The 17093-nt window shown below is 41.0% G+C and overlaps 2 protein-coding genes across 13 annotated transcripts in view; one reads left to right on the top strand and one right to left on the bottom strand.

The window, feature by feature from the left end:
- The window catches only part of RSPRY1 (ring finger and SPRY domain containing 1), a 38219-nt gene extending 29281 nt beyond the window's left edge, over positions 1-8938 (bottom strand). For 2 of the 4 annotated variants that reach the window (XM_042231676.1, XM_060397963.1), the window contains exons 1-2: positions 8816-8938; positions 7347-7388 (exon numbers count right to left, since the gene is read on the bottom strand). The gene's annotated coding sequence lies outside the window, so the exon portion shown is untranslated. The remainder of the gene's footprint in view (positions 1-7346; positions 7389-8815) is intronic. The other 2 variants (XM_004015020.5, XM_060397962.1) reach the window with 1 other exon arrangement.
- Positions 8939-9212: 274 nt separating this feature from the next.
- The window catches only part of PSME3IP1 (proteasome activator subunit 3 interacting protein 1), a 38198-nt gene continuing 30317 nt past the window's right edge, over positions 9213-17093 (top strand). For 3 of the 9 annotated variants that reach the window (XM_060397972.1, XM_060397964.1, XM_060397965.1), the window contains exon 1: positions 9213-9419. The gene's annotated coding sequence lies outside the window, so the exon portion shown is untranslated. Of the gene's footprint in view, positions 10184-17093 lie in introns of all 9 variants that reach the window. The other 6 variants (XM_060397968.1, XM_060397966.1, XM_060397967.1 and 3 more) reach the window with 3 other exon arrangements.

Raw genomic sequence — 17093 nt, 5'->3', positions numbered from 1 at the left:
AGTTCCCTGATAATCTAGTAGTTAGGATTCAGTGCTTTCACTGCTGTGGCCCAGGTTCAATCCCTAGTCAGGGAATAGATCCTACAAGGTGTGCGGCTTGATCAAACATAAATAAACAAACAAATAAATAAATAAAATAAAAGAGAACACACTCTTAACCAGCAAAGAGTGCAAGTAATACCATACCATTCCCATCACTCCAAGGATGGGAGTGATTGTGAGGAAAGCAGTGGGTTAAAAAGACATTTGTAGAGATGGAAAACCAGTGGAAAAGTATGAGTCATGACACACATGTGATGTGATGATACAATTAACTATCCAAGTAGAGGGAATGAGATTCCTATCACAATCACAAGATTCCTCCCCATATTCGAAAATTCCAGATGGATAAAAAAATTTTAATTTAAAATTAAATATATAAGGAAAATAAGTTTGTTGGATCTCAAATTCTTAAACTTTATTCCGTCCAAATTATTTTTGCTAAGGCTTATTTAAACTGAATGTAGAATAATTCATGCACATTTCTATTTAGTACATTTCAAAGCAAATGGAAGAAATAGGTATGAGTATTTCCAAACATCTGACTAATTTGGAAGAATTATATGTGGTGATTTTTTTTTTCCTATTCCCAAAATGCACTGAAGTATAGTTCAGGTCAATTTCTTCCAAAAGAGTCATTTTCTTTAAATGCCCTAGAAAATGATGTCAGCTATAAAATTTGTTAAGAGAAGGAAATGTAAAAGAAAAAAAAGGTTATATTTTCAGTATTTTAAAACCAAAGACTTTCTTTTTTTAAGGACTAGCTATAAAGACCAGGTGCAAAGAAGTTAATTAGGTGGGAAAAGCCAGGAGGCATTTCAAAGGAAAGACTATGAAACAAACAAGGGGAAAAAAAAAAAAAGAGCTGTTATCTTCAAATTTTTTAGCCGTGATCTTTAAATGAGCACACAGAGTGCTCTTGAAGGTTAAAGCCAAAAGCAGGACAATTAAGTGAACATAGTGTATGATCTTTCAGATTTATACAGGAATAAAACATGGATAGCTTTTCATCTGGAAAAGCATCCCTCACGACACTTCTCAGAGACTAAACTGTGAATACTTTAGGCAAAATACTGAGTGGTGAAGCTAAACAATTACACTTTATACAGCTTTGTTTTATCTCATTCCAAAAAGCATTATGTGGTTCACTTTCTACAGACTGTTGTTTTAAAACAGTAACATTCATCTCACACAGGACACCAGAGGCCACCTAGAGTACAGGGCACAGGCTTTGCAGTCAGTCTGGGCGCAGGTCCCAGCCCTGCAATATTTACAGCTATGCATTCTAATTACGCTGACTACTGACACACTTCAAAACATGGAAGATAGTAACAGTTCTTACACCTCACAGTAGTTCTGTGAGGACTACATGGAACAGTACCTGTAAAACATGGCACGGAGCCCAACACTTAAAATGATCCCCACATGCAAGATGTTATTGTCAAATGAGTACACAGCTAATCAGAAGTAACCATATAATCTGGGAGTTGGGGGCCAGGAATAAGACCTGTCTTAATTATGAGCACTAAGATAACTAACAAACTTACCTTTTATAGAACTCATCTACACTGCACTAAAATGATGTTTACTTATCTGTGTATTTTGGGGAAAAAACCTTGGAAAAGAATGTAGCTTAACAATCAACCCCAAAGGTGACAGGCATTAAAATCACTTAGGTGCCTCTTAAAATACCAAGTCCTGATTCTACGCCAAATAGGCAGCATCTGAATTTCTAGGATGTGGCCCAAGCAAGTGTTTTCTTAAAGGCTCCTCAGATGATCCCGATGGTGGCCATGTCTGGAAATCACTGTGCTATAGAACCTAACACAGAAACTGGGTCTGTACGTAGGACCTCCTGACTGAGTGAAGGGACAAACTGGGAACACTAAAGAGTGATTCTTCTGGGGTCTAAAAGGTGAATCTCCTTTCCCAGAGAAATGAACTGAGGCTATCTTTGAATATACTCTTTTGGAGAAGCCAGTCAAAAACCCACCAGAATACAGTTACATCTAGTACGGATGATGTACAGTACATGTCAACACAATGGATGAAGCAGTCCCCTGTATTTCCCACCACAGCCCCCTATGAAGCATCATACTGAACCAAGATGGTATGCTGCTTATGGGTAATGTTATTCAAGGGCTGACAGACGGCATGGGATAGAAAATGAGTAAGACTCGCACAGAGTCGGACACGAATGAAGCAACTTCACTTTCACTTTTCACTTTCATGCATTGGAGAAGGAAACGGCAACCCACTCCAGTGTTCTTGCCTGCAGAATCCCAGGGACGGGGGAGCCTGATGGGCTGCCATCTATGGGGTCGCACAGAGTTGGACACGACTGAAGTGACTTAGCAGCAGTAGGAGAGATTACGTAAAGGCAACACATTTGTAATATACGTCACCCTAACGTTTAAGACTACTTAGCATTAGATGGTCAAGTTAGTTTTGAAACAAAACAAACAAAAAAATCTAGTCACATAATTTAAATATATACAACTATCAGATCTGCAACTGTGGCAACCATCAACTGATTTCATGATGGATGAAATTATTTTCTGATAGATGAAATGGCACTGATGCCATTACTTAGTAGAAACACTTCTCTTAGCATCTAAATGGTAACACTTTTAAAATCATGTCAGTGTTCATAACCATTTTGCTGAAAGGACGTAATTATAATCAAACATTTCCTTTGCAAATCTACTTCTCTGAAGTGCAGTATGATTTATTTTTATTCTCCCCTTTGAAAAAAAGAAAATAAAGGCTATTCTTTCCATTTCAGTATCATTTATGACTTATTCTCCATTTTATATATTTGAAAGCTGCTCTGAGAGGGGGAAAAAGTCAAACTTGGGCTCTCAGTAAGGTTAGTGTTAAAGCAGCGAGGACTGGTACTCAAAATACAGACCTCTACCATCATAAATAGCTCACCACAGAGATACCTGCCAACTGATCTAACCCTCTCTAACAAATGGTCCAGGAATCAATGATTCATCTATTCAAATATTTGCTTGAATTCAATCATAATACAGCTTAGTGACTTTAAGAACATTTTCTTTTCTCTGAAAAATAAAATCTCAGGACTATGCTGCCAAGAAAGGAGAGGCTGGTTAAATGAAGGAAGAAAAACCAAACTTTGGGTATAAAATTACTACTGCTGTCATTTTTACCTTATTGTTCCAAAACAGTGAATGTAGCACTTTTTTTCCAGTCCACCCTACAGAGGCTAAATTGTACAGCATGAACAGTAACAATATATTACACACTGGAAATCTTAATGATTTTCTCTTCTTAAAAAATGTTTTGGAATTTTCTCCTAAGACAGTTAATGCATTTACAAGTGATAGCTTCTGGTGTTATGTTTACTATGATCCTCCAATATTTCATTATGAAAAATTTCAAACATACAGCAAAGTAGGATTTTACAGTATATACCTATATACCCACCACCTGGATTCCACTATTTACATTTTACTGTACTTGCTTTATCACATCTGTATACACCTTTATCCATCATCAATCCAGCTTTTATTCTTGATGCATTTCAAAGGCATCTATGAACTTCCCCCTTAAAAAATCAGCATGTATATCACTAACTGGTTTCAATATGTTTTGAGGTTACATTTACATAAAATGTACAGTTCTTAAGCATGTAGGTGCTGAACTCTGTCTACTGCATATACCTGTATAACCCTATCAAGATAGGGAAGCTTACTCCATACATTTGCTTTTAAAATATCCTGCTGGACACTCCAAAGACCACAGTTTTCCTGTGTTTAAATGGGAGGTTAACGTGTAAATCTTGGAGGTCAACGAGATTATTTGGTAGCAAAATAAGTAGGTAAGAAAGATGTATTGTATATCAAGAGCACACTTGCCGTTTGAAACAGAAACCACCTGAGGACATTTTAACAAGAGCATGTTTTGCCTCTAAAATCTAAGATATCTCAGAGGAATGGGAAGGGAAAGATTGTGAAACATTTGGTTGGAGCTTCACTTTTCCCCCAAAAGGAAGGGCAGCTCTGATATTTTTACATGCCACTCAGGTGTTGAAAACTATTTGTCTGCAGTGGCACTGGGCACTTGAGGTTTAAGTCACATAAGGTATTCTTATCCACTGGATTGTAACTTTCAAGTTGTCTGGGAAAAAGCACTGAATGATTCTAATACTTCTCTTGTGCACTGAGGTTGAGGTTGGTTTAAGAAAGTACATTTTTGAGGGAAAAGTAGACAATTTTTTTGGTTGAACTGTTGGAGAAGTACTTAGGGTAGGACAGAGTAAGGGATTTTCAAAAGCAAATGACAGTAAAAATGAGAGAGGGGGGAAAAAACAGGAGTAATGAATAATCCTGCCTGGTCTCAAAGGCTGAAAACTTTGCCTTGGACCCAAAAAGGAAACGCTAAGGGAAGAACTGAGGTAAGTGCTAATGATAGCTGCCATCCAGAGGAGAAAAACAAATGTAATACTCCATACTATGGGGGATTTTTCACCTCCAGAAGACCAAATAACAGGAAATCATATAGATGTGTCATTCAAACACATGATTCACAAATCTGAAAAGATTCTTCTGTTATAGAAAACTCTTTGCTGCTAAGAAAAGCAAACAAAAAGTAAACAGTAGGAATAGCAACACCTTTCTCAATGAAATCTACTTAAAATGGTGTCTGAAACACTCAGTTGCACACTTGACTGTATATCTACTGGAACCTAAGAGAAAAAATGTTAGTTCAGGTATGTCTGACTCTTTGCGACCGTGTGGACTTGTAGCCCATCTAACAGATACTCAGTAAGTATTTTAAGTGAATTCATTCTAAAATCTGTAAAAAGTATTCTTTGAAAAGCTGAGAACACATCACTCAATATATGAATCCAATGCTAATATGCTAGGCACAGAGCAGAGATGACAAAAGGTCCCTCATACTTTCCTTAAAGGGATGAAGGGCAGCCACAGACAACAGAGTGCCCAATCCATAATCCAGCACCTGCCACAGAAGCCCATGCATACAGTGTCAGGTCCACCAGAAGGAAGCCTCTCACTCCACCATTTTTCCAGTGGAAAAGGAACTTAGTTAACATTCAAGTATCTGTACAAGGAAGTTTTTAGGTGACTATACACATTAGCCTTGGCAACAGGGGAATGAAGGATTTAGATCTGCACTGCAACACATTCATGTCTTAAATGATAAGCCAAAATATTGTTGGTACGTATATCCCTGACCATGCAGTTGAAAGGTTAACCAAAAGTCCATACACTTAGTTGATAAAGATGAGGATAATAGTAACGCTAATGAAAAACAAAAAAGGAAGCACAATGAAAAACCAGGATCAATTTGAGACAATACTGATGATAAATCCCAAATAAGCACCTTTCCTGAATACTGTGAGGATCCCCATTCTGCACATGACATGGTAAGAAGCTCTGTGCTGCTGCCAAGTGTCTCACGACAGTACTTATGGGAAAACAAGGTATCAGAGACAAGGTTATGCTAGTCTTGGCTCATGAACATAATGGTTTAGGGACCTGTTAAATTATTAATAAGTAGTCTTTAGGTGCAGGTAAGTATGAACAACTATGAAGCAATAAGAATTGAAAAAAAAAGCCACATTTTCAACAAGGCGGGGCAGGGTAGGAGACATACTCTGAGAATCATTGCATTAAAAGAGCACAGAAAAGGAAACTTAATTCTTTAGGAGGTAGAAGGAGTAAGAAAAAAAAAAAAAAAAAACTAACACTGAAACATTAAACTGAGGTAATAATAAACCTGCCAAATAAGGTATTTCAAAACTTTCTACTTGATGTATATAAGACCCATGAAATTATGCTTGAAAAAGTTACATGCAGGGTTCATTCCTTAACAAACTTAAGGAGTGTATCAATCCTCTGCTGTCTCAAATGCATTCTTAGTTTTCCAAAGCTTAGAGAGGGAGAAAGTGGAATATTCTCCAAGAGTTCACCACTACTTATTAGGTACTACCTCAGTTAGCCTTGTATATATCATAGTTATCTATAGTAAAAAAAATGATTTTACATACTAACCAGCAAGCATTCCCTATTAAAATGGACACTGAGACCCAAATTATGGCATTCACTATTTCTTAATTATTCTGTTTTTCAATTTTATAATTTGAATACCAGGAAAAACTATCCAAATTCAATGGGAAATGCTTTGAAAATGCCCAAATATTTGAAGAGAAGCTAAATAGTTTACTACCCACCCCCCCATAACTCTTTTGAAATAGATTACTGGTTCCAGTGTGGTTCCCGTTTGTGGTGTCTAATGACTTTTCACTTACTTTTGCAACCCTATGACTGTCACATCCTACTTTACAAGAATTCCACCACAAAACAGAACATTTCCAATTTTAAGTAACATAGGTAAAGTATCTGCCTGCAATTCGGGAGACCCAGGTTCGATCCCTGGGTCAGGAAGATACCCTGGAGGAGGGAAGGGCGGCTGCTCACTCCAGTATTCTGGCCTGGAGAATTTCACGGACAGAGAAGCCTGACAGGCTACAGTCCATGGGGTCGCAAAGTGTCAGACACAACTGAGCAACTTTCACTTTTCACACAAAATGCTAGGTTTTTATTTCCCCTTGATTTTTTACTAAGTGAAAAGTTATTTTGCTGATGAAGCAGAAAAAGTCCACATAGACTATGCTGGAACACTTCCTATAATCAATAAAGTAAAAATAATCATGAAGTGCAGAAATAATGAAGGGTTTATGAAAATGGCAAAAGCAGGACTCAGATTAAAGCAGCAGGTCTGGACAATGTGTATCTTGGGAACCAGAAAGCTCACAGAATCACCACAGGGATTTTTTTCAAAAAAGACTCATGGAACGTAAGATTAGAAAAACAGGAAATTCAAGTCAGCTTTTCGTTTAGGAAAAAAAAAAAAAGAAACTTCAAAAATCACAAATTACTCAATATTTGTTAAACCAGCTCGAACAATTGCAACTAACCAAAAATTAGGAAAATGTCATCCATGGACACAGTACTTATAACCTCATAGAGGGATTTACAAAGCAAGATGTCATCCCAGGAAGTGCAAACTATACATGGGTGAAAAACAGAAACAACCGTTGTGGGAAAAAATTTTTGAAGCCATTGCTAATGTGCCTCATAATGTATGGTTTGGGGTGACTACAGGCAGGCATAATATTCATGGAGAAAGAGGTCTCATTTACAAAATCAAAACTGAGGGAGAAAACATGATACTCACTATCTGTACATAAAAAGGCCACAAATATATATATATATATGGAAAAGGGAGGGTGGTTTACAATAATGAGATTAAATTACCTGGAAGAAAATTTCAGCTGTCAGAAAAAAAAAAAAAAATTCCTGAAGGAAAAGAGTGTACCATAGTGTTAGCTCTTGCAGTATCATCAGAGGTTCAAAGTAAATTAAAACTCTGGGAAAAAACCATCCTCCACCCCCATCTAAGCAGTAGCTGAAATCATGGGTTTAGACTATATGACCTAAAAAGCTGGAAACCTTGAAGCTTTCAGTACAATATGGCTCCCCCACTCCATAGGTGATCAACAACGGTATTAATGCTAATCCCTTATATCTACATACTGTTTCACAGTTTAGAAAGAGCCTTCACTTTCACTCCTCAACGGCAACCCCTTTGATGGCAGAATCACAATACTTTCACACAACTTGTAGTCTGAAAAACACTTTCACACGCTGTGTTATTTTACAGAAGAGACCCAAGGAGGTTGAGGAGGAGATGGCAGGTAAGGGGCCTGGACAACCAGGGGACTCCCTTCAGTCAATTAAATAGACTCTTCTAACCTTTAGAAGTTCAAAGTACAACACTCCAGGGGGGGCAACCTCATTCAGACAGCTATACAGGATAGAACTGAAGAGTCTCAGTGGATCATTTCTGCCTCAGTCTCCGACCCCAAACACAGGGAAACTGAGGTAGCAGGTAGAACAAAAGCCTGATCGAAAAGTCACGCACGGAGTGTCGGTGGGACAGACTTCCCACCACTCCACTCCACCTGCACTGTGCCCCAAAACGGCTGATTCCTATGTTTCAAAGGAAAAAGCTTGCCATTCCCGCTTCCCTCTATTTCCCACCCGGGCTTTCCTATGGCTTGGGGGAGGGGGGGAGGGGGATCTTCCTCCCGGAACCGCGCAGCAAACCCCCTCTCCCCAGGCTCTTACTCATTTTTCACATCGGGCCTCCGAAGTAGGGAAACCCGCTAGCTCTGGCTCCCAACTCCTAGCTTCTCGCTCTCTCTGAGGCGTTTCTTGACCCTAAGGCACGTCTAAGCCTCCCCAGGGATGGTCTTCTGCCACTCCTGCCACCTAAACCTCAAACTCCACAAAAGGAAACCTCTCCAAACATCCTCCCATCTACCCTTCTATCCTGGCCACCCCTGAGGAGCACCGCTATATATCAGGAGCCTCCCAGGAGCTACCTGCCTCTCACCTGGGCCCCTTTGGCCTCGGCCTCCGCAAAAGGGCGACCCCCAACAATCTCCTCGGTCAAGAAACCCCTGAGGCGGAAACACCCTCTTCCAGGGTCCTCTCCCGGAGCCTTAAGCACGGGCCTCGCTATAGAGAACCTCCGGGCTGTTTTCTGGGCTCTGCCCAACGCCACCCGCTCCCAGCCCCCTCCTCAGAATCTCCCCCAGCCCAGTCCTGTCTCGCCGCCGCAGATTCAGGCGGCTGTTCCCCTCCCTCACGGGCGTCCCCAGCCCTGGGACTCCCCCCGCTTCGCGTTCCTAGGGGCTTCCCGGCTGGGCTGCGGCACTGACTTTCTCCAGCTCTCGGGCGCACTCGAGGGAGGGGGCGGCGGCGGCTGCGGCGCGACTCCTTTGTGACAGGTCCAAGAGAGCGGTAAAGATGGACGCGAGGCCACGGCGCTGCCATTACGTGCTGGGCCCACCCCCCGCTTCGTACCGCCCCGGCCCTCCCTCAGTCCCCTAGGAAACGCCCCTTCCTCGGTGGCAAGCCCTCTTCCTCACATCCAATCAGCGTTCAGGAAACACATCACGTGACAACACGACTCGGCCCGCCCTCCTTGAGGGAGCTGGCCAATCCCCTTGCTGAAGTGTGAATGGCCCAATCAAATCTCTCCCGCTAGCTTTCAAGGCACCGGATTTCCATCTGGCTCGACGGGAGGAAGGGAGGTACGGATTGGGTTACACCGCCGGAAGAGGGGCGGAACTTTGTTGTGGCGGTGAGGAAAAGGAAGCCCTGAAGGGTAGAAAGAAATATCAAAGCAAAGGCTGTTTTCCCGCTTTCATTCTTTCTGTTTTCCTTCTTTTTATTTTTTCTTAAGAGCGAGCGGCGTTTGCGGTGGCAGTTTGGGGTGGGCGCCGCCGAGGTGAGGGGGTCTCGCCTCCTGCACGCTGGTAGGTGAGTGCGGCCTGGGCCCTGGCCAGGCAGCGAGACCAGGGCGCCAGCGTCCTCGCTGAGGAGGTGGGGGGCTGCGTCTGACGTGAAGTTTAGGGCCAGGCCTGCCCTTAGTCTGCGCTCTCGCCCGGGGTTCTGAGTCACCAGAGACAGGGGCTTGTGGGGCGCAGCCTGAGGGAAGCCGAGGGAGCCCGCGGGAACGCCTCTAGGTCCTGTGGAGGAGGATGCCGACCCTTTGACGCGGTCCTGGGGCTCTGGGTCTCTTGTCGGCTCCCCTCTTCGTTTTCTGCCAGGTGGCAGGCTTCCAGCGAGGAGTGGGCTCTATCTCAGAGGTCTTGGAACGGCTCCAGACTACTCCGGAGATGTGGGGGTGCCTGCCTGGTTGCGAGTTTCTGAGTCAATTAGTTTAGGATGGAAACATTAATTATGTTCCATGTACCAGTCTCTGTGCTCAGTGCACTTTCTTGTAAAGGAAATCAAACTGGCGTGTTCGTCTTGAAGAAAACTTAACTGAGGGTTGAAGGGTCTTGAGAGCTGCTGGCCCAGGTGAAAGCCGGAGCGCATCGCGGTAAAGGTGGAGACCTATTCCTTCTTAGCACTGGTTTTGAAACTAGCAGAAAACAAGAGCTTCCGTGGCCCTTTTAAAATGCAGATTCTCGGACCCTCCACCCCAGCTAGTCCGACTCCGGTCTTGAGTGGGACCGAGGAAGTCAAGTGCAGGTCTGCCGGTCAGAGTTCCCAGTGACCTCTTGTGTACCAGCTGTTGGGTAAGATTCGTTGATAATTCAGCTGTTTGCCTTATTGGTGTGTTAACAAGGACCTCATAAAAATGGTTTGGAAGGCACTGCTTCTCAACGCCTTGAAAGGAATTAGTGTGTAGACTCCTTTTTGATACAAGGAATTGAGTAGAGATAAAGGCAGCTTTTACAGTCTTAAAAATAGAGCTTGAGATGAACAGTTTGTAAGGGTCTGAAAGCTGAGGCTGCCCAGTTATCTTTCTCAGAGGGGTCTTGGTGCCTTTCCCTCATGAGGAAATTCTTCGTGGTTGTAACAGTTATATCAATACCTTTTACCTGGTTAGCAGTCGTTCCCGTTTAAGAATCTTGCTGTTTTGATTAGAATCAAGCTGCTGCTGCAGAAATTGAAAACCATGTATCTGGTAAATAAAGTGATTTAAACGTTTTATTGTTTATGGTTCAGCTGTAGACTCAATCAGCGTAATTATATCTTCATGGCAGGTAAATTAAGCAATTTCAGTGTGCTCACTATTGATCTCCTTTTGAACAGTGCTCTGTCTTCATTCTCAAATACCACCTGTTTGGCTTTATCTGTAGCGAGTGTTTTACAGTTTATTTCGTCTTTGGTTTTCTGAATTTTCGTTATGATGTATGCAACTGTGGATTTGTTTCTGTTCAGTGTGTTTGGTGTCTATTACACGTCTAAATTTTTGGATTAGTGTCTTTCATAAGTTCTGTAAAATTCTTAGTCATTTATACTCATGTACTGTTTCTGCCCTGTTGTGTATCTTCCTTCTTTACTGATTTAATGTAGACCCTTCCCCCTCTCTTCTTTACGCCTTTTCCTCTTTTTACTTTTCTATATTGCATTCTGCATAATTTGTTTTTTATGAATTCTCTCATAAATTATTTCTAATCTGTTACTAAACTCATCTGTTGTGATTTTATTTATTGCATGTTTTAGTCACTGAAGTTCTGTTTTTTCTTTTCAAATGTGCCTTGCCACTTTAACGGTTTCTTATGCTCTGCTGTTAATTTTGAGGCCTGGTTTTTATTTCTTTAAACATGGTAAGCATAGTTGTTTTGTAATCTGTATGTGTTAATTCCACTGTCTGGATGTCCTTTGGTCTGTTTCTGTTGCCCATTATTCCTGCTTTTTTTCTTACCAGTTCACCTTTACCTGATACTGTAGTTCTTTGGAGTACCAGATTAAGATGGAGAAGGAGGTGGTTATCAGACCCCACACACCCTACCTGGGTTCTCTGCTTTTGACTTTTACTTCCCAAGGGCACCAAAACAGTAGCTTTCAAGATCAGAGAAATCCTCAGGACGAAAACCAGTTTGAATATTGGGCTCGGTTTCTGCTTTTCACCTTGTTTTGGGTTTTTGCCGAATTCTTTACTGTCTTGTTAGCTTTTCTATTTGTTTAAGAATTATTTTAAAAAACTTCTTCCAGTTTAATTTGTTGTAGAAGTGAGGGATTGGTCTCAATTACCTAGCTTGCTATTTGTGGAAATGGAAGCCCCCTTTGATTTTAGGAGTGAAATTTGTCTTTCAGGCAACTTTGAGTTAAAGGTTATTTTTCTTCACCTATCTAAAACTTCCACCACCTTTCACAGGGCAGCATCCTTGTTATTCAGTTGCCTACTCATATCTGACTCTATGTGACCCCTTGGACTGCAGCATGCTAGGCTTCCCTGTCCTTCACCATCTCCCAGAGCCTGCTCAAACTTGTGTCCATTGAGTCAGTGGTGCCATTCAACCATCTCATCCTCTATTGTCCCTTTCTCCTCCTGCCTTCAGTCTTTCCCAGCATCAGGGTCTTTTCCGATGAATTGGCTCTTCACATCAGGTGGCCAAAGTATTGGAGCAGTGTCGTAGCTGCTATCAAAATTAAGCTTCCCCAGTGCTTTTTCTAGTCTTCCTTTTCTGAACTCCTTAGTGCTTAATTTCTTTTCTCTTAGAGCATTTACTCTCATTCTCCATTTCCTTAAATTGCTCCTGTACTTACCTTATCTCTTCTTTTGAATTCAAATTCCTTATTTGCTAAAAAGTAGTGCCAGTTTAGTACCTAGCACTGTGACTTGCACATAATGCTATTGCTGCTTGATTGTGTCCGAGCCTTTGCGACCCCATGGACTATAGCTCAGCAGGCTTCTCTGTCCATGCAGTTTTCCAGGCAGGAATACTGGAGTGGGTTGCCTTTTCCTACTCTAGGGAACCTTCTCTACCCAGGGATCGAACCCACATCTCCTGCAAGTCTTGCATTGGCAAGCGGATTCTTTACTACTGAGCCACCTGGGAAGCCCTGCCTTGCACATATGTTCCCTATAAAGATTTACTTCAAAAATACAACTGAATGAGTGGGCCTTGTATGTTTGGTATAGTGTAAAGTCCTTTTTTTTTTTTTCTTAATTTGGTTTTGGAGAGGAGATCCATAAAGCTTGGAAGGTGGGGGTGGGAGAGAGTATAATTTAGTGTGGGTTAGGTTCCAAACTCCACTCAGATGGTAAAATAGTGTGTAGTCAAAGCTATCCTCACATCAAACTGTGGAAAATTCTTAAAGAGACGGGAATACTAGACCGCCTTACCTGCCTCCTGAGAAATCTGTATGCAGGTCAAGAAACAACAGTTAGAACTGGACATGAAACAACAGACTGGTTCCAAATCAGGAAAGGGGTACGTCAGGGCTGCATATTGTCACCCTGCTTATTTAACTTACATGCAGAGAACATCATGTGAAATGCCAGGCTGGATGAAGCACAAGCTGGAATCAAGATTACTGGGAAAAATATCAGTAACCTCGAGATATGCAGATGACACCACCCTTATGGCAGGAAGCAAAGAACTAAAGAGCCTCTTGATGAAAGTGAAAGAAGAGAGTGAAAAATTGGCTTAAGACTCAACATTCAGAAAACTAAGATCATGGCATCTGGTCTCATTACTTTGTGTCTAATAGATGGGGAAAAAATGGAAACAATGAGAGACTTTATTTTGGGGGGCTCCGAAATCACTGCAGAGGGTGACTGCAGCCATGAAATTAAAAGATGCTTGCTCATTGGAAGAAAAGTTATGACCAACCTAGACAGCATATTAATTATTTTGCCAACAAAGGCCCATCTAGTCAAAGCTATGGTTTTTCCAGTAGTCATGTATGGGTGTGAGAGTTGGACTATAAAGAAAGCTGAGCGCCGAAGAATGGATGCTTCTGAGCTGTGGTGTTGGAGAAGACTCTTGCAAGTCCCTTGGACTGCAAGGAGATCCAACCAGTCAATCCTAAAGGAAATCAGTCCTGAATATTCATTGGAAGGACTGATGCTGAAGTTGAAACTCCAATAGTTTGGCGACCTGGTGGGAAGAACTGACTCATTGGAAAAGACCCTGATGCTGGGAAAGATTGAGGGCAGGAGGAGAAGGGGACAACAAGAGGATGAAATGGTTGGATGGCATCACCTACACGATGAACATGAGTTTGAGTAAACTCCAGGAGTTGGTGATAGACGGGCAGGCCTGGCGTGCTACAGTCCATGGGGTCACAGAGAGTTGGACATGAATGAGCAACTGGACTGAAGTGAAAGCCAACCTAGATGGTAAAATAATGTGTAGCCAAAGCTATCCTGGGAAATCTATTAGGGAGGCACCATGTTGGGTATGGCACCCCACTCCAGTACTGTTGCCTGGAAAATTGCCTGGACGGAGGAGCCTGGTAGGCTGCAGTCCATGGGGTCACTGAGGGTCGGACATGACTGAGCAACTTCACTTTCACGCATTGGAGAAGGAAATGGCAACCCACTCCAGTGTTCTTGCCTGGAGAATCCCAGAGATGGGGAAGCCTGGTGGGCTGCCGTCTATGGGGTCGCACAGAGTCGGACACGACTGAAGTGACTTAGTAGCAGCATGTTGGGTATAGGTATACCAGTGTAGCAAAATTCCAACATGGCCATATTTTTCTCCAGCTTTGAAACAGATTCTATTTTTTCCCTTTGAGTTTTAGATAAAGTAGTTGGTTTGCATTTAAGAATCACTGTATGTAAGAAATATAGCTCATATTAGAATTACATATAGTGAGGGAAGTGCTTATACTCTTGAGAGGCACGGATGAGGGGAGTTGAGGATCAGCTAAGGGAACCAATATTATCTTTTTTTCTTCCAGTGTATCTATCAGTAGATAAATTCAAGGTATTTGTACATATGATGAAACTGTTCTTATGCTGTGGAAAAATACATGGCATGTGTTTTCTAGATGTCTTGCAAAAAGAGGTTACTTCAAGTTGCTGTTTATAGTAAACATTGTACATATGAATTGCATTTACTAATGCTGTGCCCTCATTTTTAGATTCTTTTAGTCCTCTTTGCTTGGAGAAGGCAATGGCACCCCACTCCAGTACTCTTGCTTGGAGGATCCCATGGACAGGGGAGCCTGGTGGGCTGCAGTCCATGGGGTCGCTGAGAGTTGGACACGACTCAGTGACTTCACTTTCCCTTTTCACTTTCATGCATTGGAGAAGGAAATGGCAACCCACTCCAGTGTTCTTGTCTGGAGAATCCCAGGGACGGGGGAGCCTGGTGGGCTGCCGTCTGTGGGGTTACAGAGTCGGACATGACTAAAGCGACTTAGCAGCAGCAGTAGCAGCAGTCTTCTTTGCTAGTGGAGTAGTAGTTGTCATGCTCTGAAGTTTTATAAAGTTGGCTTGACTTAAGTTACTGTAGCTTGATAGAAGTGCCTTCTGGCCAGAAAGCAGTCTTTTCTAGAATGATTTTTAGTTTGCCAAATTCCTCTTAATTTCTGTCCTACATTTTAAAATCTCACGTGACTTGAACATCAGGATAATGTTGGAAGAGCAATACTTAAGTATATTTACTAACAGAAAAAACGTGGATTGGCCTATTGTTTTTGCTCCCTTTGGGGAAATGTTAGAACATTGTGACACAGAGATCTGATCTGCCCTGGTGTATTTTTACAAGTACAGTGTATCTAATGTTAGAAGTTAGGAGGGTATGGTGGCCAGTGATGTAAACACTTAAGTAGTCTGCCATCACAAAATTCAATTCCAGAGGAAACCAGATCTCATTTACTTGCATCATGGCATGAGCTAAATGGAATAATTTTCATGTCAGCAATGGCAGTTATCTTGGGAGCAGTTTTGTTTCTTGAAATTTATATAGCATGCTGTGCATAAACCCATTCTGTCTCACCAAACTGGAAATTAAATACTACAATCTCCAGTACAAACACAGTAGTGCAGTGTTTAACATTTATTTCACCTTGAAATATAAGAACATTGTTTGTTTGGCTGTCACTCGAATTTGAATATTTGCATCAGTTTGAAACTTTTAAGTTGGGACAAAGTGATTTTGGTATGGTTTTGGATTTCCATGAATTCTCTATTTGAAGAACTTATATAATCCTTTTAAAAATACTGTAATGTTTAATTTGATAATTGAACTTGAATCACTATAAAAAATGCTATGAGAGTAAAGAAAAGTTGGCACAGTTATTCTTTCTAAAATTAAATACAATAAGGACAAAATAAGCATTCTCAACGTAAATCTTCTTCATCCCTAAATGAATTTTTATTATTAAATCCCCAGACCCCTGGGCTTTTGTTTATTTGTGTTTTGTTTTTAATTATTCTAACAAAGGAGGAAAATAAGAGACTTGTGAAAATTTAGGTAAGCTGTAGGAATTAGAAATAAACACTTTAGTTTCTGATTTCTCTACGTCTGGAAGAAGGTAAATAAGTTGAAGTTAGAAATCACCTTTCTTTTGCAAAATAAACAGCTAATGAATGTTGGACTCTTCAGAGAAAAATGCTTTGTCTAAGAAATTTTTAGTATGAGAGCATTTTTTTTTTTTTTTTAGTTAGCTGAAATTAAAAGGAAAGTAGCAAGAGTTATTCTTGAAGATGTCAGTTATCTAATATAGTAAGGTGATGAAATCTTTGGTCCTGTGTTTCCTATTGCACAAGTTGTATGATGTTTGAATAGAATTCCCTGTGGGACAAAGACACGTTAGTGAATGCTTATTTGATGACTATTATTTTCTATAATTTACATTGGACAGTATCTAAGAATATGTATGTGAGAACATTCCTCTCTGCTTAAATTCTTCAAATTCTCTTCCTGGTTGGTTTATCCAGTAAGTGTTTCTTATATACTTAATATATGCCAGACACTGTGCTAATAAACACTGTGGATACAAAGAGCTGTTGGAATAGTCCTAAGTGATAAAACACAATGAATAAATGCTATAGTGGAATTAGAAATAGCTGGAATGGGGGCCAGAGGAGAAACAGAAAGTCTTAATAGAATGCTCTTAGAGTAGTTTGTGCAAGATGAGGCCCTGAAAAGAAGAGATTAGAAAGGAAAGGATAAATTAAAGAGAGATCATTGTGAAGTAGAAACAACAGAACTTGGTGACTAGTGGGATATAAGGGAATAAGGAAAAAGGAGTCTTTAGTATATGTCCAGGTTTTCAGTTTGGGAAACTGGGTGGATCCCTATTTGTGCCCTTCCTTGCCGCCGCTTAGCTGTACCGTTTACTTTGGTAGTTCGTTACATACACTGTTTACCTGTTAGGAACTAGTACTAGCTTTTTAAAGTTTATTTTCTTTATGCACCCCCATATAATTTGCACAATGCTGGACACAGAGTTCAGCATTCAGCCTGATGTTGAGTTTATTTAATTTGAATTAATAATAAAACAATAAAATAACTATGGTAAAGGGGAATTATAGAATTACCAAATATGTATACATGGAAGCTTTTCCTGATTTCCCTCAGTTTCATCTAGTCTCTTTCCCACTTCACTTGTCGTGGTTGTTTATGTCACTGATTTATTTCTCCTACACTCCCTGAGCATAGGGTAGTATATTTCTCTCACTCCCATAACCAGAGCTCAGCATAGCTCTTTGCAATAATGACAGACTTTTTAAAGCAT

Source organism: Ovis aries, chromosome 14 (genome assembly GCF_016772045.2).
Source record: "Ovis aries strain OAR_USU_Benz2616 breed Rambouillet chromosome 14, ARS-UI_Ramb_v3.0, whole genome shotgun sequence".
NCBI lineage: Eukaryota > Metazoa > Chordata > Mammalia > Artiodactyla > Bovidae > Ovis > Ovis aries.
Note: the sequence above shows the minus strand (reverse complement) of the source record. Positions and strands in the feature narration are given on the sequence as shown.